The following is a 21,813-nucleotide window of genomic DNA, read 5'->3' as shown; positions in this document are numbered from 1 at the left end:
TTCTGAGACCAGAAAAATGCTCCATTTATTAATCTCAGCTCACAGGGCTGTGGATTTCACTGTGGACATCCCCACAGGGGCTGACAGGGAACGGAGCTCTCACACCTCTGATCCTGCCCTGAGAACTGCTTCAGACTGGCAAAAACCACACGTGGGATAAAAAGGCTGGAAGGCTCCCCTGGAGCGAAGGCACGTGTAGCCAATCCGCATTTCCTTATTATCCCAGCCATGTGCTATCCCGTTATCCCAGCCCCGCTCTGTGCTGCCGCCTCCAGCTCACTGCCTGACCCCGCCCGTGGCTCCGGCCGCTCCCGAGGCACCGGGAACACGCCCGGAGCTGCTCGGCCCTGCGGAACTGAAGGGCTGGAGATGCCCAGGCCCGAGCAGGGGATGATCCAGGGGCTCCTCCCGTGTCCGGAGCTCGGGCTGAGGCGGCTCCCCGGGGATGCCCGCGCTCCATGCGCTGCCCTGCCCTCTCTTTCGGAGGAGCAGCTCCGGTCCCGGCGCTCGGGGCGGGGCAGCAGCGCAGGGACGGCCCCCACGGGCGCTCGGGACCCGCGGGCTCGGCTCCGGCCCCGCCGGGAGGAGGAAGGAGCGGGATGGGAGTGCCCGGCTGTGCCTGGCGCTGGCAGCCGACAGGGCCGGTCCCCGCGGGAGAGAACTCGCTCTGTGTTCCCTGAGCAGCAGAGAGGGATGGCCAGAAGCTTCTGGTGTTCATTTCCCAGACTGTCCCATCCACCGATCCCAATGTGCGCGAGGCAAAACAGCCGCGATGGCTGCAGGCTTCAAAACAAAGATAAACAACGTGGTTTTCCTTTCCCTCTTTCAGGCAATTAAATGTAGGTAGGATTAATAATACCCGATGGCGTTTTCTTCTTAAAACTCTGGCCAAGACCGTGCTACTGACTGGGTCTCCAAAGCAGGAAGATGAAAGTGATAAATTAAATCCGATGCCCGACCTTTGCATATTTAGCTTTCCATTACAGAAATCCCTGGATGGATCCACCTGCTCCTCTGCTCGTATTATATTTTGTCTCACTCTAATCCCATTAGGATACCCTAAATCCAACCTGTTCTGCTCCTCACACCAAAGCCTGAGGTCACCTCTGCTCATGACATTTGCATGGCACACGTTGTTGTCACACAGATAATGGCAAAAACAATTTCATCTTGTTCTTTCCCCCGGTACAACTGGGGCAGCTGGAGCTGTGAAATGAGGTGACAGGACTCACGAGTAGCTCTCAACATGATCTAAACACGGAGCTGCTTTTATTCCAGCCTTCCCCTGTAGAAAACACACGGTGTAAAACGCCACCAAAGCAGGAATTACTGCTGGAACTCTCTTTGCCCTTGGCACACAAGGGAAGAGCCCTTCCTGGAGTTCGAGTGTCTTATTCCCACTTTTCAGTGCTCTTGGATCAGCCTCTGTGCTAATTGAGATCTTCCTGATAGGTCCTGATCTTTCAGAAGTGGAATCAAAGCAAAGTGAGGTAGAACAGAGGTGAGCCAAAGCCCAGCCGTGTGTATGATCTTTCCAGCTGTGCACCTCCCTGGGAATTGCCTGTTCCCTGCACCACCTGACAGGAGGGCACATGGGATCCCGAGGATATTTAAAGGCTGCTGGGACAATCCAGACAAATCTTCGCCGTGTGCAAGGTAAGAACTGGAAGAGCTGCTTAGAAAGCTGCTGAGCTGAGCAGAGGTGGAAGGAGAGGAGGAAAAGGCTGGTTCCCATCCTCATTTCCGGGCAGGGATGAGGCCAAGCCTGCAGGCACGGAGCCTGCTGGAATCCCTGGCAGCAGGCACAGCCGCTCCCGGGAAGCCGCGCTCCCGTTGCACAAAGCCATCCCCGCCTGCGCAACCTGCGGTGAAAGCCACGGGATCAGAGCCGGGAGACTCAGCTCGAGCCCGGCTGCGGCTCAGCCGGGCCAGGTTCCGATTATCCGGCAGCACCGGGAGGCGCTTCCGGGCCCGAGCCCTTCCCTCGGTCCGCAATGAAAGGCGGCTGAGCGCCCGGCCCGAGCCGGCTGAGCTCAGAGGAAGGCTCTGATTGTGCCCGATTGGGATCAGGAGCCCACTCCCGCCTGGCTGAGGAGCTCCAGCTGGCTCCTGCGGCACTGAGGAACAGCTCCCCCGGCAGTCCGGGCGTGGCTCCCAAAGCTCTGCCCGAGCTGCAGCACTTCCCTTTATTCTCCAGCCGCTGCTGATGCCTGGGATGTGTCGGGAGCAACGCGGATTGTCCAGGGAGGGATGCTCCGGGCTGGCTGCCGGGCGGGTCAGGCAGATGACCTCCATCGCTAAGGAATTTCCCACATCCCAACCAGTCCAGCTGGCAGGAATGATGAACTGGAGGATTTGACAATAGAAATATTGTTCGGGCATTGTCTCACCAGGTGTGGGCACTGCAACAATCTGATCTCACGGGAACAAACAGTTCTGATTGAAGGGAAGGGCTTTGGTGTGACAGGAAGAGCTGCCTGAATCCCAGTATCCCTGGCCACCCTCACCTCAGCCCCTCCAGAGGGAGGGTTGTGGACACTTCCTCACCCCCATCAGCTCACCCAAGGCGAGGTGCTGCTCCTGGCAGCTCAAACACTGCTCTGCTTTGGTCCAAGACCTTTCAGATATTCCAGGATGAGGACTGAGAAGCCCAGGGATAAACAAAGGCCTCTTGGAAGGCAAAGCATTCATTTTGTGATTAAAAGGCAAATTAAGAGTCCTTTTATCTTCACGGCTTCTGTTGTCTCTTGCTTGTGTGGACTTTTGCTTTCTGCCCTTGGCAAGGCTTGGCACACTCACCTTTCGGCATTGCCATCCTCTGCCTTGCCCGGGCTGCCTCTGGTTCAGCTCCCCCAGCAGCTGCTGCCTTCAGCCTGCTCTGTTCTGCCCCAGCTCGTGTCCCTTTCCCTTGGCTCCTCCCTGCTGTGCCCGGCCAGTTCCCACCTGTGAGCAGCAGGGATTCCTCGCCCTGCCCAGGGCAGCCACCAGCCCCGCACATTCCCCAGGGTCAGCCGGGCTGCTGCAAACCTTTGGTGTCCCAGAGCTCACGGATCGCTGCCAGGACAGCAGCTGGGGAGCTGGAAGCCTCTCCTGAGGATGGGGACTGATGCGCCTGGTGCCTGGGAATTCACCCAGGAATACTGGATCCAGTGCTTATGAGCAGTGCAGCCAAGGCACCCCATTTCCTGCTCGCTGAGACACCACCAGCACTGCAGCCTGGCAGTGACTTCTCGTGCTCTCCTGAGAATGCAAATGCAAAGATTGTGGCTCTTGCTTTGGAGGCTGTGATCAAGATTAATTTTCAGTAATTCGAAACAATTGTTTCTCCTCATTGCTTAATTCTGTCTGCAGCTGGGACTCCAATAAGAGGAGAAAGGAGACAGTTCACTGGAGCCCCTCTCTTGCCAAACACTGAGGCTCATTCAGGTCCTGAGAGGAAACTCAGGCAGGGAGAGCTGCCCCTGCCCTGCTGGGATTGCACCCTTCATTCATGAGGGAGAGACGTCCTTGTGAAAACCGCTCCAGTTGTCTCCATGCCTTGTAGTTCCCACTACAAAATTGTTTTGACCAGAACTGAGACTGCTGAGCATCACTGAGCAGCAAAGGAGACATCCAGCAATCCCCATAACCTGGCAGAAATCATTGCTGGCCATGGCCTGAGCCCTGGGGTGAGAGTCCCAATGGGAACAGCAGCTACAGCCACCCTGATATCCCCAGGAATGTGAGAAACCGCTTCTTCCCATGGCTGGGAGAATGTCTTTGTGCATCTCCAGGATCCACCCTCAGCACTCACTTGGCCTCTACACATATTCATTCCTTACACCTTCCTCACAAGGCATCCCCACCAGTTCCATCTCCTGCCTGCTGGGCAATGCTCCCCCTCCTCATTGCAAGGGGCAGAGCGAGGAACTCTGCCAGTGCCCTTCACTGAGCTCCTCTCACATCATCTCTCCCTCCTTTCATTTCCTTGCCAGCAAGGAGAAAGATTAAAAGGGGAAGAAAAGTGCGTTATGATCTCTGCAAGGCCAGAAAGTGGCCTGAAGAGACATGTGAAATTTTTTCCAGGATGATGTGTCACACCACCCTGAGCTGGGCTCAGCTTTGAACAGCCTGAAGGGCAGCACTGCCAAGACCCAAGGCAATCATTTCTTTGTAGGCAGCCCAAGCCCATTTAATGTTTCACTGTTTGACCCAGGGATCTTGAGGGATTTTCTCCAACCCAAATGATTCTGTGACTGCATATTCCCAAAGTCAGAGGAATCCAGACAAACAGACATATTGTAGAGAAAGTACCTTTTCGGAGTGTTTAGGTAAATTACAATTATTTCCCCCCCAACAGACGGACTATTTTCTGCTCAGTATAAAAAATGTGTTTTCCAGCACAAAAGCTGTAATTCACCTGCCATCCTCTAGCACCCTAAACCAGAGCAGTAAGAGGCAGCCACGAGGAGCATGGAAAAACAGACAGGCACAGACTGCCCCTGCCCAGCCCAGGGACGAGTCCAGAACTGGCTCCTGAGAGAGAGCAGGAGAGTTCAGGGATAAAATCACCTGACTGTGAGGACTGGCCTGGTCTCTCCCAGGCTACACTTCCCTTCTTACTGGGAATTTACTGGGCCATGGCAGAGGATTCTGTTTAGTGACTATTGCCCCTGCCCATGAATGTCTGATGGATTGTTTGGCATTCCTGAGCTGCCTGCACCAGCAGCAGTCTGAGGTGCCACGTTCAGTGGCTTCAGGACCTCTCATTTCTCAAACTGGCCCGTGGTAACTTCAGCTGCCGACCCCAAGCTCTTCAGCTGGGGGGAAACAGGGAACCGCTGCTCCTGGAGATGTTCCTCATCGAGAGTTGTGGGCCACTTATCCTTCCTGCTCCTTATCCCAATCAACCCTGTTCTCCCTCTTGGTATCCATACCAATCTTACTATGCCAAACACTCCAGCTAAAGCTGCAGTGCCACTGTGGACATACATGGAATAAACGGAGCTTGCTCTGGGTTTTTTCCAAATACTTTAAAATTCCTTTGTCTGTTTTTCAGCTCCAGAAACAGAGATGAGAAAAACACAAAGTACCTCTCTTGGAGCTCTCTGGACAGTGAGGTCCTGTGAAACCAGTTCTGTCTGGAGGGCACCTTTGCAGATTCTGCAGTCAGGTTCATCGATGGAGTAGCGCTAAGTGACAGGAAAACCTGGCACCCCCTGGTCCCCCTGCACTCCTCAGCTATGACAGCGACGACGCTGACTCTGTTTGAGAGGAAGCTTAAGCTGAGCTTTTGACAGACTCAGGAATGCTTATGGTGAATCTCCCCAGTCTCTTCTCAAGAGCATCTCTTGGGCTCAGTTGATAAAGAGCACATTAACCTGTCCCGCCTGTCACTCTCCTCAGCACCGACACTCGCGGTTGGCAGATGGCGCTGCCAAAGGAGCAGCTTGGACCTTTAAGGCAGGAATATGGAAGGTGGTGTCAAAATGAATCAGAGGCTCAAGGTAGATGTGATCCAGCATTTCCAAGACTGGAGAGAGGGAGTTCACTCCTAATGCCCCCCAGGAGACCCCGTTCTCTAGAAACAGCAGGGGCAAACACCAAGGAATCCCCGCTTTACTCAAATCCACTGTGGTGGGTTTAGTGTGCCTGCAAGGAGAGGAGAACAATAAAACAACGAGTGGTGCAGACAGAGCCCACTCCACTGGCAAAGGGACCTGAGCTTCTGCAGCTCTGTGACCTCAGCCTTGGAAGATTCCAGCCTTGGCACTGAGGATTGCTGTGCCTTACTGAGTTTGTAAGGTGAGTTACAAGAGCTGACACGGAAAAGCTCTGCTTGCTGCGGACAGCACCGAGCTCAACACACCTCAGGTTCTGTGGATAGAATCTGTTTCTCCTGGAGCTGAAACATTGAATCTCTCATTTTATACATGAAACAGCACTTGCTATTACCTCATTATGTGGTGCTTGGTAAAGGCATGGGTTTGAAAATTCTCTTACAGAGTATTTCTAGAAAAGGATCTATGAGTGACTGAAATGCTAGTGGTTTTTATTTCATATCATAACCCATCATGATGAAATGGAATGATGAAAGGCCTGGCTTTGTCTATCTGACTAATTGCACCCATCTTCCAAATCTGCTGAACGATCATTTATTGTTTCCTACTTTGGATGATCAAGCATTTTATCGATAAAGCTCATACAGCAATGGTTCAGAATCATAGAGAAATTCAGTGTCAAATCTGGAAATTGAATAGGTGTCCCACAAACAGCAATCACAGCCATCATCCAGCCAAACCATGCCCCCAGGACAGTCCTCTACCCAGGAATAAAATAGGAGCCCCAGTCCTGGAGAGGGTCAGCCCTCAGCCCAGGACTAGCTGTGAATTCCTGTAATGGAACACAAAACCACAGGGACTGATTTTCACCTCCACCCAAATTCACAGCTCTTGCGAAAGCCTGAGCTACTGACAAATAATTTCAACTTCTGGCACTGATTATGCTTCTTAGCATAATATGCTTCATAGAACACTGGATCACAAAAGTGCACAACCACCCCCATTTCTCTGTCTGCTGCCCCTGCTCTGACACTGGGCCAGAAGACCCAGGATGGAGTTTTCTGAGCAGGAAAGGCCCATCAACCAGAGGATGTCCCTGCATCCCGAGAGAGTCAGAGTGCTGAGATGGAGATCATCACTGCACCATCGTGGCACTTCTTTAGAGACAGGTCACCTTTGCCTGCTCCAACTGCGTGGGTCACAGCACCACTCCTACTTGCTCCAAACCTGGCAGCAAAGCTCACAACAGCTGGAAGAGAAACCTGCCCCTTCCCTGCCTACCTGGATTCCTCCCATCAAGTGCTGCAACAGCAGGGTCCTAGGCCCATGCTTTCTGAACCTTTGCTAAGCGCAGCTTTTTCAAAAATAAATTAGAACACAGCATTATTCTCCTTCCAAATCTGTAGCTACAAAATGTTTCTGCTGTAGGAAGCAGCGGCACCAAACACAAACACTGACCCAGCAGCCCCTGGAGGTAAGTGACGGCAGCAGGAAGGAAAAGGAGCACCAAGAGTTTGTAAGGACAATCATGGCAAAGTTTCACCTTTAACACGTCTGCCCTCGCCTGTGCCACGTTACCGGATACATCCCTGCTCCCGGAGGCGCAGGGAAGGATCAGCGGGAGCGGCCGGAGCTCCCGGCAGTGCCAGGATTGCCCTGGGCAGAGGGCAGAGAGCCGTGCCCGGGCTGTCCCCACGCTGTTCACCCGCTGCTCCCGGGCCTGCCCGCAGCGAAGCCGACCGTGCTGAGCCACAAATGAAACAAAACCCGAGCGCTCGGATTGCTCCCTGTCCTGCCAGAGCCCCTTCTGCTCTTTGCCACAAGGCAAGGCCCCAAGCCACCCCTTTCTGTTCACCTCTCCATCACTCGGTCAAAAAAAGAACATTTATGTTTGCAGCTTTCAAATAAGTTTCCTTCTTCAAGGGATTTCTTCAGATCTGGCACAAACCCCCTCAATAGAATAAATAATTCTAATTGGCTTCCTAACAGAGGATTTTGCTGGACCTTTCCTAATAAATCCAAGCAGTTTCAGCACAAGATGTGCATGGTCATTTTTCTTTTCTATCCCTTGCTTCATGACTCAACTCTTCACTTTATTGTACTCAATTTTATAGTTCAGATTTTAAGCTGAAGAAAAATCCTTCTCTCTGAAGAAGATTTTCTCATCAATTGAGCCATATATATTTTTAATAGGGATATCAAACCCAGCCTGATGGAACAAACACCTTGAGACACCTTCTGGACATGAATGTCTCTTTAAAAATATTAAAGCTCTAAGGGTTGAATTCTTTGCAGGTTTAACTGAACTGAAAGAATAAGAGACTTTGCAATGGGATGAAATGATGACTCAGGTCTCTAGGACATAATCAGGTTTATAGGATCTCTCCAGCAGCCCCCATCCATAGGGCTTTGCACTCCTGTTCTCCCATTTAACAGAGGAAATAGGTACACTTAAAAAGGGTTACCAAAACCCTTTTACCTTTAACCTATTAACAAAAGCTAAACGAGATACTTGGGAAAATCCTAATGCAAAGAAACATTCTGAGTGCGGCATTTTCTTATTGAATAAGCTCTTATTTTCTTAGCCAGATTCCTGTGGTGGAATCTGGCCTTGAACAGAGATTTTTAACACCAATATTGTGGAATGGGACGAGAGGACCTTTGTTTCCAGCTGCCTGTGCTGGTTTCTGTTCACCCTAGACTGACACCAAATAAACACGGTGCTGGGTTTCCATATAAATTATTGTAGTAGAAAGGCACCTGTTATTCCTTCAGAAAGAGCTCCCTACAACAACACAAAATTTCTTCCCAAGCCAAGGGAAGTTTATTTCCCTCTGTAATTTTACTGTGTGTGTGTGTGTGTGTGCGCTAGGTGGAAAGAGAGAACTGTGAAAAGGCTCATTTTAGCAGGGATAACAGCTCACAGAAGTTATTCTGAGGCCTGGGCCGGAATGAATCACATTCCCACGTGTGTGTGCTGCCTGGCAGCAATCAATGCTTCCTCTTAGCAAGGGCACTCCGGGGGATGGAGAAATCAGAGCTGTGAAAAACCCAGCAAATCCTGCCTGACAGCTTCTCCAGGCAAACCGCCCTGCCGGGGCACCGGGAGCACGCTGGGATGTCGGGCCCATTCCACAGGGGCTCCTTTGGGATCCCTGCGCATCCCAAAACCCCATAACCCACTGCCCACCCCGGCCCCCAGTGCACTGACCTGGCTGGGAAGCTGTGAAGCAGGGGAGATGCTGATGGCAGAGGGCTGGGAAGCAGGGGAGATGCTGGGATGGCAGAGCTGGGAAGCAGTGAAAATATTGCAGTTCTGTAATTCAGGAAGAAGCACATGTTCCAAAGGAAATCCATCCAAAGCAGATTATACAGCATAGATTTGTTATCCATTTGAAGTTATTAACTGGAAGACAAAGAAAGATTTCTTTGGTAGCCTCACAGGTTTATCTTCATCATTTATAATAGGACAGTTACTCTGCTTTAAATATAAGTGGTTTCTTTCCCCCAACAGTCTCATCTACCTCCTCACCAAGCTGATACAGAATAGAGGAGCACAGATCGTGTGAGGAACAGATTTGGAATTACATAAATGGACTTACCATGTGGCTACAGCTGATATTTCCAGCTCTGTGGCCTAAGAGCATCCATCCAATGTCCTGCCAGTCCAGCACTTCCTGATGGTATTTGCAGCCACTGCTTCCACAGAAGTCAGAACAACGCACTTCTCCTTTGAGGTCATCTGGCTGCTGCAAGTGCAACAATGGAGCCACCAAGTTCCAGTTGCAAGGTCAGCATTACAAATTTAAAACCTTCCTGTTACAAAAGGTAAAGGCTCTCCAATCCTGCTGGAAACAAGAGCTTTGAAGAAACCTAACTCTTCCAACTTCAGCTTGCTTCCAACTTGACGGTATCAGCTTTTTAAATAATAAAGGATTGTCTGTAGATTACTGTGGATTAAAATTAGAACTGCAGACCTGACTATTAGTCTCAAGTTTGCTGGTGTGAGGAAGGCGATGGTCCTTCTTCTCCATCCCTGGAATCACCATCATGCACTGTCTCGACTATCTCCAAGAGGTATTTTTTTTTTCAACGTGGATAAACAATTTTAGGAAGTTTGGAACAGGGAGAATGGCTGCCTTCCATACAAATCAAACAGGTTCCATTTCCAAGTGATTACAATTGTATCAAAGTCTTCAGACCCAAATAGGTGTAGCCTCTGTGAAATACAGAAGCCCTTATGAAAGGCTCACTCAGAAGGTGTGAATAGAATAAAAAAGAAATTCATTATAAAAAAATGAGGAAGGAAAAAGCCTTCATTCCCTAACACTGCAGAATTCCACCCGAGTAAAATCTCACTCACTTTACAATGAAAGGAAAATATTTGAGTGGTGGTGGCAGGGACAAGGCGAGGATATACGGTGCCATAGAGGATTCTGCACTTAGAGATGCTGAGTATCCAGCCAAGAGACAGAAATTCAATTGCCAAGGCATTTGAATGAAGTCAATTAAGTCACATCACCTTTTCTATTTCAGTGTTTCCATCTGACAAGAAAGCAAAGGCGGGCAGCAGAAAGCAGGTGAGCTGCTGCACTCAGGGGTAGGGATCAAATGAACTATGCTGGTTCCATATGCACTATGGGAAAAGCAGGCAGAAGAGAGGAAGAGCTCTAAAATTAAGATGGAATTTTAACCTCTTCCTTCTCTGTTGACACTGACTGTAGGCATGTCTAACAGCTTTTCAGACAATTGTGTTTGATTTTGTTCCACAAACCTTACCTAGATCCACATTCATTAGCTGACTCTCTGCTGCCATCAAAATTGAGGGAAGGAACACCTTTTAGCACTGCTTAGAAACAGAGGAGATCAAACTAAACTCTGCAGCTCCAATGAGCGAAGGAATTATGTCCTATCCACCTTCATGAAGCCGCAAAGACCAAAATCTCTTGAGAGCGTGCCATTTCCTTTCAGCCTTGTGCACTGAGCCTTCAGCTCATCACGGATCAAAAGATGCTGCACTAAATTACAAGAAAAATGACTGCATTCTGTTTAGTTGCAATCCTGGTAGTCATAACAAATCTTGTGTGCATCAGATGGCCTCCAGAAAAATCACATGCAACAGCAACACCATCCTCAGATGCTCTCCCAGTACCTCAACTAATAATTGGTCGGCCACTGGACAAGACTTGTCCCTACCCTTCACACCTACAGCAACAAACCTACAAATCTTCCAAACATTTCTTCAATTCCACACCCCTCCGGAACATTCCCACTTAAAATCGCACAGCTGCCCACGGGACAAAGGTCCAGTGTTACAAGCTGCTGCTCTCCCTCCACACAAGCCCCTTGCACATCTTGCACTGCTGCTCTGAAACTGCACAATTTGTCAGCAGCACCATTAGACTCAGAATTGGGAAACAATTCCTTCTGCTGGGTTAAGTTGGAAACAGTTCAGGCTACAGGAGTTCTTTATTATTCACCCTCATGGAATGCCCCTGCCCTTCAGAGCTCAAGCACTCCTGTGCAGAGCATCTCATGGAGCCAAAGAGAAAGGACTGCTGTCCCAAAAGAAGAGTCTGGGAGGAACTCCCAGTGTCCTTCATGCCTTGAGAAAGCTAAGGAGCAGTCACTGATGGCCTAAAGGGTACAAATTCTGTTCAGATGACAAATTTTCCAGGGTGATCCCCCTCCTCTTTATCTTCTAACACAACTACAAACAAACCAAATGATAGATTTCACAAGGAATAAGGGATGTTTAAAAGCAAATCTCTAAACTAAGCCTGGCATGCTCACCCAGGAGTTCAACACAGCAAGGCAGGCACTCTGCACTACCTAGTTCATGGCAAGAGATTTCTAAACTCTACCAAATGAAGTGAAGAAATGAAACAGAGAGCAATAGAACCGTATTTTAATTCATTTCAAGGCATGGAATAACACAGAATCTTTTCCATGAAACTAGGGCATTTTTCTCCCTTATCTAGTGCCCAAGTAAGATTAGAAATTGGGAAAAAAAACCACTGAAACTGCAAATGCATTTTGCCCCCAGCTAGAAACAAAAGGTAATTATTTGAAAACTAGAAAAAACTCCAAGAGGAAACGAAAAACATTATGGAATATGTATTATTTTTATCACCCAGAATTCCCCATGGTAAAGGCATGGAGAAAACCATCATTCAGAAGTGGGAAAACAGAGGGACTGTACAAGTGAAATGGAGTTCTGACAAATGATGCTGTGTAGAATATGGGTTCCCAAACCAACAGAACAAAGGCACCCCGACAGCAGCAGCCTCAGAGATTGTACATTGCAGCTGAAGCACGGGGGTTTCTGTAGATTCACCTTGTAAACTGGCACACTTACTTGCCAAGGCTGCTGAACTTCTTTCACCTTAAACCACAAAACCTCCCAGTCCTTCCACAGCAATCACTCCATCAAATCAAGACAGACCAAAACATGTTCTTTGCGCTGTTCACAATAAGATGAAGTTATGTGCCCAAGAGATACCATTTGAAGTCAGAAGGAACAAGCCAGCAGGTGTAGAAAACTGGTATTTGAAGAAGTGACAAAAAGACAGCAAACTGAAGCCCATGCTTAATACAAAACCCCACGATTAATAGAACACAAATGCAGATGGATATGATAAGCTTGCATTGTCAAAGCAAAAATAATTTCTAACAAAAATCACCACATTTCCAAGAATTCAATACCACTTGTGGTGGCCACTCCTGATCTCTACATAATATGTCAGCAGTTCAATTGGCAAGAATCTCTTTTTCTAGATCCAAGCAGGGAAGAAGTCAAGGTCCCAGTGATATGCAATACTGTAGCTTCATTAGAAACCTTTCATCCTGCAATAGTTGAAATCCAAGCGAGAAAAGAACCTGTTTGGACACCAACTATCCTTAGTAGCAACGTTTTGCAGCACGCAATTTGAAAAGGTTAACCTGCCAGGCAATAATACAGACAAGAAAAATGAAAAGGAGGGCAAGGAGAATCATCTGCTGCTGAAACTGCTCTTCTACAAAAACCAAGTGATATGAAGATTCAGCCCGTGAAGAACACATTCCTCAACCAGGAGAGAAAACCACAATTCTTAAAAATCTCTTCTGTCGTTCTGATTGGGAACGGTGGGAAAGAACGACACGGACTCTCAAGGGAGTCACAACAGGAGAATCTTCTCTACTTTATTACTCTAGGCTTGTCTTATGGACAGATACGTGGAAGGTACAGAAAGGAAACTCTTATTGCTTAGTAAAGTGCTACATCACCATCATTGGTCAGCGGGGCTCACCACCCCCCTGTCTTTCTCCTGCAAGGAAAACAAGAGGACAGACAAACAGCACCTGGCAGTTGTTTTCTGTCTGTGAGGATTGTTTTGAAATCCTCCTATGAAATCCCAGGCTAGCTTCTCGGGCAGGACTGATAGGCCATGGGGCCTGCAGTTTCTGCAGCTCTCTGCAGCCTGCTGCTCCAAAGCTAGCATCCATACTCTTCACTACATTAGAGATAGAAAATTGACTACAAATCACGTGTTCACTACTTGTTGCTTGTTCACTACTCAGAATCAGAATTACTACCACAATACTAGAAGAACAATCCAAGAAACATATTCCAGGGATGCATTTTAATTCATTTGCTGCTGCCAGCCGTGCTGTGCTTTGCTTCTATCCATCCATCCTGCTGCAAAAAGGTTCAACTGTGTTTTCACCATCACTTCAAATCAGCTCTTTGACTCACAGCTCACCACAGACCTCGAAACAGGAGGCAAAGATCTGCACCACTTGGCCTTTCAGAACTTCTCACCCATCTATGACCTTTCTGGGGCCAGCTTCAGAAAATGGGGGGGAAGCCATTCCAAGGAACATGACCAAGGAAATCACACAGCACTCGGGACTTGTTCCAGGCATCAAATTTTTAATGGATGATGTGAAGTAACACCGAAGCAATTCCTGTCCACAGAAAAAAAGATTTCAAATGGTTTTGTCTCAAGGACAATCACTGGAGGTTGAAAGTTTCTGGGGCTGAAAGTTACATGAGGTCCTCAACACTGAGCAATCAATATCCCCACAGTCTAAACTGTGAAATTACTACCTGGGCAAGGAGAACATTTTCAGGATTTGCAACTCATCTCAAAGCCTCAGTAGAACTCAACCAGCAGAATTCCCCTGAGATGGCACTGTGTTCTGGAAGCCCTCAAATACTCACTAAAACAGACTTGACTTTCACTAGGACAGCTGCTCATGAAAATCTGGGGTAAAACCTATGGGCAGTGGCCATGTGCACGCATATTCCTTCTTCCCACAGCAGGCACAATCAAATCCTCCTTTGAATGGCCTCAAAGTTGAGCAGCACTCATTGGCACAGCCTCTTCTCCCACAGACAGGCCAGCGAGCAACACGGCAGCGCCAGCCAGGTGGGCAAGGACAAGAGAGAGCAGATGCCAACAAGGCTTGGAAGCTGGGCCAAGGGAGGTTTACGCTGGCCATTGGGAAGAACTTGTGCCCAGCGTGGGCCATCAGATACTGCAATGGCCTGACAGGGGCTGCTGGAGTCATCACTGTGGCACGGGTGCAAGGCAAGCCAGGCCGCAGCGCTCGGGCCCCGCTCTGCTGGCCATGCTTGCCGCCATGGCTCCCAGCTTGGACTCAACATTCTCTCAGGGCTCTCTGCAGCCAGGGCGTTCTGTGCTTCTGTGACATCACAGCCTCTGGGGACGGCACGCTGGCTGGCAACTGTCCCCAGCTGTTGCTGCGCCCCAGAGCCCAGGCACAGCTGCTCGCAGAGAGACGCCCAGAGCCTCGGTGCTGCTGGCAGAGCACTATGGCTGCTCACGGCTCCTCCGCGCTGCTGCAGCTTTACGTGCTGCTGCTCTTGGCCCATCCCCTCGACCCTGTGAGCAAACCCGAGAGGAGCACGGGTGCCTCTCCTCTGGTTCCGGAGGATTTCGACCTGGAGGAGAAGGACTCTGCGCTCCTCTGGTGGGCATCCAGGACACTCCTGCTCATTGACGTGCTCCTCATAGGAATGGCCATGGGATGGGCCCTTGGAAGAAGATTTCAGAGACGCTGGGGAGAGGTGAGGCAGGGGGTGGGGGGTCAGGGGCAGGTGGGATGGGGCAGACCTTGAGGGCCTCTTGGGCACCCTTTGGCCAATGCCCTGCGGCAGAAGGGGCCTGAGCTCCTGGCTGGGGAATGCGGCCCAGGGGCTGAGCCCCATGGACAGCACCAAGCAGAGGCGGCCAGAGCTCTGCTTGCTGCAGCCTCTTCCCCGGGCCAGCCCAGCCCAACTGGGCCCGAGTCTCTGTCTCCCAGGCCAAAGGCAGCCCCACAGGTGCCGGCCCCGCTCTGCCTCTCTGCCGCTTCCATGGGGATCCCTGTGCTTTGCCTTGCAGCGGAATCTCCAGAGCCCTTCGGGCCGTGCGGGGCCCCGCCGCCATCGAAGACTCGGCTGTCCCACCAAGTTGATGCAGCTGCTCAGGCAAAACCGTGACCTGATGCGGCTGCACCTTTGCTACAGCTCTCAGCCGAGGAGGCCAACCACCAAGACGGCGGCAAAAGAGGGCAGTGACAGGAGACTCCGCACCTCCCCACAGCTCTGACCTCCAGCGTCGCGCTCCATCTAAAGAACCTTACGGGGAACGGGTGACCAGTGCCCAGCCCAGGCACTGCGACGTTCCCCACCTTACAAGTTAGCCACACCCCTGTTGTTGTTCGATTCCCCACCACGTTTCCCCCAAGAAGTTGACCTTTCCCTTAGTGTTCAGTTCTAAACAGTTGAAGTATTCAAGTTTTTTAGCCTTAAGATTCTTACCCCATAGTCTTCTAGTAACGTTGGATTGTAGATTTTAGAAGTAGTCAAGTGAATAAAGTTCACGTTTTCTACACGTTGCTGTGTCATTTTCTTGAGGTTGCACCTGAGACCTGGGGACTCCTTGAGAGATGGCTTTGCATGGCAGCTCCAGACTGCCTGCAATGGAGAGCCCCAGTGCCCCAGCAGGCTTTGCAAGAGCACGGAGGGCAGCGGGAAAGAAGAAGGTGGCCAATATTCACCTGCCTCCACCTTCCAAGGAAGCTTGCAGGCAAACCCTGTCTGCCCTTTAGGGGGGACCCTAAAGGCCCCGGCAGGCATCACCATGGCCCCAGGACGGGGGGCTTGCAGCACTCTGGGGCACCAGGAAAGGAGCAGGATCATCCCTGGAAAGCTGTCTGGAGACAAATCCAGGGAAGTCTCCCCTGGCATCCAGGCAAGGGCTGAATTCAGGCAGGCAATTAGATCCACAGGCTGCCTGGGCTATGGCACCAATCAGTCCTGCTTCATAGATCTCTGGGGGGGGGTTTATATATATATATATATATATATACACACACACATATATATATATATGTATCTACATCTGTATTTAGTTCTTTGTATTTATCCTGTTGACCCTCAAATAGGATTAGATTTCATTTTCCTACAAAACAAAACATCCGTTTTTTGATTTTTAGGAATCAACCATCTGTGCTCCCACTTTAAATCACTTCTCTCAAACTCATTCTGCATCTTGCTCCTTTCCAGCACCATCAAATACCTCTGTTAAAATACAGAGCATCAGTGGAAGGACGACAATCTTGTTACTTGCTGAAGAAAGTTAACTTGGATGACATACCTGCTTTTAAAAATCCAAGAGGAACAAAACCTACACATCAGCTTTAGAATTTCAAAAGCTGCTTCCTCAACTCTTCCACACCACTTTACTCTTTGGGGACATTCAGCAGCAATACCAAACAAGCACAGAAAAGAAATGGAAGAAGAAATGCAGATAGTCAGCAGCAGACCACCTACCAAAATACATTTTAAATGCAGCTCCAAGTTCTCCAAGAGCAAGTTTGAAGTGTAAATGGAGACACTCACACAAAATTACTACCAGGTGGTACTTTTGGCATTTCCTTGGGCTTTCCTCTTCATTTTTTTTTTATCTTTCACCTAAGGCAAGAGAAAAAACCCCAAACAAACACAACCTTTCAGGCAGAGAAAAGATGTGGTTGCTCTTGAAGAAAGCATTTCATTCTGCCTGGAGAAGAAGCTGCTGGGAAAAATATTAGCTTTTAGCAAAATGGCACTGTGCTGTTGCACTTGTTCTAGCACTGGGAGAAAGAACAGGCCCGTCTGTAAGGCTCCTGCAGCTCACCCTGGCTGAGGGTCATTGACCACTGAGCACTGCAGGCATCACTGGCAACAACGATGGTGGAAAATGGGGAGGGAGCTGGATAAATAAATGTTTGCCATTGCCTTAGCCAAAAAAACCCCCAAACATCAAAAGCAACCCACCCTCAAAACAAAGCTATGAAAATAGTTTGCCTCTGAATTTAAAGAACTTCAATGAGCTCTATGATGTCTGCTTTTGGTTCAGCATTCATCAATCTGAATTTGAATACACACAGGGTAATGAAAGGTAACTGAAGCTTAAAAATCATGTCTATTGACTTGTGCATAGCCTATACTGAAGCACATTAAAAAGCAGCGTTTTGCTTGAAATCTGCACGGTATTAACTTCATTCAGTCTTACACTCACTAGGTAATTAAATACATGAAGAAATAGATTTTTTTTTTTTTTATTAAGAATGCATTATTAATTAGGAAGGCATGGCTTTAGTAGAGTCTGCTGATACCAACATTACTCAGCTAAGTTCAAAGTATGAACACAAGAACTTGATGACAGAAGCAATGTTCATCAGAGCCTCAACAAGAAAGTTGCAGTTCCAAGTTTTTCAGATGTCCTACACTTGCTAAGGCATCTCCAGAAAGAGGAGTCAACTGAAAATAGCACAGGAAATTTGAAACCCATTTCTCTTTTTGTCTTTTTTTCCTGAACTTTCTTGTGGGCAACAGAAAACTCCTAATATGTGGAATGCAATGTAGTTTTTATGCCAGAGTCATGAGTCATCCCCTCAGTTCCAACCTGATCCAATGCTCACTTGAATCTTGGAAAGGCTCAAATCAGCAAGATGAAATTTCAATTGTATTCATGAAAGGAGCTCTTTACTCTCCATTCCCCTCCCTCCCCCAAATACATCAGCACCAAGTGAGAAAGGCTCAATTTGAAAAATAATTATTACACAATTAAACTTGGACATAGCTAGTTTGCTACAAGTTCCAGCAGACAGACAAACGAGAGCAGAATCAGAGGTTATCAACCTCAATAGAAATTCCAGCTCATGCTTTCCCCAAAAGCCTCATTTAATTTATCCAGGATTAAAAAATAAAAGAGAAATGAAAAAAAACACATAAAAGCATTTCACATAGTATATAGTGAAATGCTATCATTTCCACCTGAAATATTCATCATCATTATTACATTTTTCCATAGTAAATTACAAAGTCTCCTGCACCCATCTTCCCAATATCTCATTCTAAGTGCTTGCTACTTTAATCCCTTAGGAAGCAAAAGGAGCCTCAGGTGTCTCTGGATCAACAGAAACTAAACAACACAGCTTGACAAAGTATATTAAATTGTCAATCAACTCAATAAAGGTTTTCCACTCCAGAGATAGCTATCACCAGCTGATGAATTTGGCTAGGGCAGGTTTAGTGAAGAAAAACTAGGTCTTTATTACCAAATCAGTTAGGAGCTGTTCTACCGTACTGCCCGTAGGATGGGAGTATAAACACCATATTCTTCACAGCCTCATCCACAAAGAATTCCACCTTCAAATTAAGGCTGCTTTGGAGTTGGACCAAACCAATGAAAGCTCACTCATCAAACACAGTGATGGCAGCATGCTCAGTCTTTGCAATACAAAACTGGCAACTAACAGCACATTCCTGATCACATCTCCAAGGCTGAGTGTACAGAACTGCAGTGGTGGCCAGGCCCTCGCTGACTGCCAAACCTCCAGCCATCATCCCTTCCTCTCCCAGCGACAGGGCAGAAAATAACAACAGCAGAAACTGGAAAGCTTAAGCTAAAACCACAAAGGTCATTGATGAAACAGACTGGAGTGCTTTAGAAACTAGCACGCAGATTTAGCTGAAAACAAATCTTATTGATCACCAATTACAATGAATACTTAATTCTATCATTCTGCATTATTATTAGACAGTCAGAGACAGCCAAGCTGACCTCAAGCATGCTGAAGCATCGGGGCCAGGCAGTGCACATCTTCCCAGGAGCTGATTTACCCATCGTTCTCAAGTGAATTCACCTGCACACAGCCCCACCGTACAACTGCTAGGCTGCAAAATAAAAAAATAGCTCTGCTTAAGAGTCAAACCCCAGGACATAGACCATATGAAAGGAAGAATGAAACCTGCAGCATTTGGTTGACCTTCAATGCCCTGAGAAGATGACAAATTCCCCAAGATGAACAAGTGCCCAAAATACAAAGCAAAGGACTGACTTTTAGGGATCAAATGTTAAATAGGCCTGTGAAATTGGAGTTGTTAGGTTGCACATGAAAGAAGGGAAAAAAGAAAAAACCACCCCAACCCTCAACTGCAATTTTACATCCCTCTTGGAAAATTTGCTTTAATAAGAGAGAGGAATGGATACAACCTTCCCCTCACCTGGAGATTTTAATCAATTCAAGCCATTTCAAATCTGGCAAGAAAGCCCTACCACAGTCCCCATCAAACAACATTGCCTTTCATTTTTGCTTCTCATGACTACTTCAGAGCAGTCTAAATAACAGCAAAGAAGGAAATTCAAGTTGCAATTCAAACACTAAGCTCTGGAATCCCACATTGCCTTCAAACACCTGCATGAAACACTAACTTCATGCTCTATGCTCTCCAATACATAGAAGCCATTTATTTGCATAGCCTTTGGCTGCTAAAGCTGGAACCTGCATTTCTAGGAGCAGATGGGCCTGATTCTCACCTTCCCCTGACACACATGAGCAGTGTGGGCCCTGCCTTTCTGGGCACCTCACACTTACTTGTTTCAAACTCTTGACTTTGCTCTCTGGAACACTGCCCTTCCTGAATCCAGCCCAAGCTACAAAGCAGCCACACACCTGCTGAAGTTGCCATTCTTGACATCTGCCTCTCCCCATCAGGATGCCTTGCAAAAACAATTAGGATCCAATGCTGCCCATGTCTGCTGCAAGGAGGAGCTCTCTGGCTTTTTTACTCCTATCTTTACAACATTCTCTTTCTAAGGTCATGACAGCTGGGTACAAATACAGAGCAACACCTTGAAGCATTAACAAACAGAAGCAACAGAAAACAGAAGCTGCTGCATTTCCTGTGGCCATTTGAGGGTGAAACTGCAAGTGTGAAAATATTGCAGTTCTGTAATTCAGGAAGAAGCACATGTTCCAAAGGAAATCCATCCAAAGCAGATTATACAGCATAGATTTGTTATCCATTTGAAGTTATTAACTGGAAGACAAAGAAAGATTTCTTTGGTAGCCTCACAGGTTTATCTTCACCATTTTTAATGGAACAGTTTCTCTGCTTTAAATATAAGTGGTTTCTTTCCCCCAACAGTCTCATCTCCCTCCTCACCAAGCTGATACGGAATAGAGGAGCACAGATCGTGTGAGGAACAGGTTAGGAATTACATAAATGGACTTACCATGTGGCTACAGCTGATATTTCCAGCTCTGTGGCCTAAGAGCATCCATCCAATGTCCTGCCAGTCCAGCACTTCCTGATGGTATTTGCAGCCACTGCTTCCACACAAGTTAGAACAATGCACTTCTCCTTTGAGGTCATCTGGCTGCTCCAAGTGCAACAATGGAGCGACCAAGTTCCAGTTGCAAGGTCAGCATTACAAATTTAAAACCTTCCTGTTACAAAAGGTAAAGACTCTCCAATCCTGCTGGAAACAAGAGCTTTGAAGAAACCTAACTCTTCCAACTTCAGCTTGCTTCCAACTTGAACGGTATCAGCTTTTTTAGATAATAAAGGATTGTCTGTAGATTACTGTGGATTAAAATTAGAACTGCAGACCTTAGTCTTAAGTTTGACGGTGTGAGGAAGGTGATGGTCCTTCTTCTCCATCCCTGGAATCACCATCATGCACTGTCTCCACTATCTCCAAGAGGTATTTTTTTTTTCAACGTGGATAAACTATTTTAGGAAGTTTGGAACAGGGAGAATGGCTGCCTTCCATACAAATCGAACAGGTTCCATTTTCAAGTGATTACAATTGTATCAAAGTCTTCAGACCCAAATAGGTGTACCTCTGTGAAATACAGAAGCCCTTATGAAAGGCTCACTCAGAAGGTGTGAATAGAATAAAAAAGAAATTCATCATAAAAAAATGAGGAAGGAAAAAGCCTTCATTCCCTAACACTGCAGAATTCCACCCGAGTAAAATCTCACTCACTTTACAATGAAAGGAAAATATTTGAGTGGTGGTGGCAGGGACAAGGCAAGGATATACGGTGCCAGGGAGGATTCTGCACTTAGAGATGCTGAGTATCCAGCCAAGAGACAGAAATTCAATTGCCAAGGCATTTGAATGAAGTCAATTAAGTCACATCACCTTTTCTATTTCAGTGTTTCCATCTGACAAGAAAGCAAAGGCGGGCAGCAGAAAGCAGGTGAGCTGCTGCACTCAGGGGTAGGGATCAAATGAACTATGCTGGTTCCATATGCACTATGGGAAAAGCAGGCAGAAGAGAGGAAGAGCTCTAAAATTAAGATGGAATTTTAACCTCTTCCTTCTCTGTTGACACTGACTGTAGGCATGTCTAACAGCTTTTCAGACAATTGTGTTTGATTTTGTTCCACAAACCTTACCTAGATCCACATTCATTAGCTGACTCTCTGCTGCCATCAAAATTGAGGGAAGGAACACCTTTTAGCACGGCTTAGAAACAGAGGAGATCAAACTAAACTCTGCAGCTCCAATGAGCTAAGGAATTATGTCCTATCCACCTGCATGAAGCCGCAAAGACCAAAATCTCTTGAGAGCATGCCATTTCCTTTCAGCCTTCTGCACTGAGCCTTCAGCTCATCACGGATCAAAAGATGCTGCACTAAATTACAAGAAAAATGACTGCATTCTGTTTAGTTGTAATCCTGGTAGTCATAACAAATCTTGTGTGCATCAGCTGGCCTCCAGAAAAATCACATGCAACAGCAACACCATCCTCAGAGGCTCTCCCAGTACCTTACCTAATCATTGCTCCGCCACTGGACAAGACTTGTCCCCACCCTTCACACCTACAGCAACAAACCTACAAATCTTCCAAACATTTCTTCAATTCCACACCCCTCCGGAACATTCCCGCTTAAAACCGCACAGCTGCCCACGGGACAAAGGTCCAGTGTTACAAGCTTCTG

General features: G+C 47.7%; 1 long non-coding RNA gene across 1 annotated transcript; it reads right to left on the bottom strand.

Annotated features, from left to right (window-relative positions):
• LOC147651964 (uncharacterized) lies at positions 1 to 5,688 on the bottom strand. The gene is made up of 2 exons (XR_015290039.1): positions 5,073 to 5,688; positions 1 to 3,240 (listed from the first exon to the last, which is right to left on the bottom strand). It is a non-coding gene; the product is annotated as an uncharacterized LOC147651964 (long non-coding RNA).
• Positions 5,689 to 21,813: the final 16,125 nt, after the last annotated feature.

Source organism: Cyanistes caeruleus, chromosome 8 (assembly GCF_971803275.1).
Source record: "Cyanistes caeruleus chromosome 8, bCyaCae1.hap1.1, whole genome shotgun sequence".
Classification (NCBI taxonomy): domain Eukaryota; kingdom Metazoa; phylum Chordata; class Aves; order Passeriformes; family Paridae; genus Cyanistes; species Cyanistes caeruleus.
This window is presented reverse-complemented; position numbering and strand designations above follow the sequence as displayed.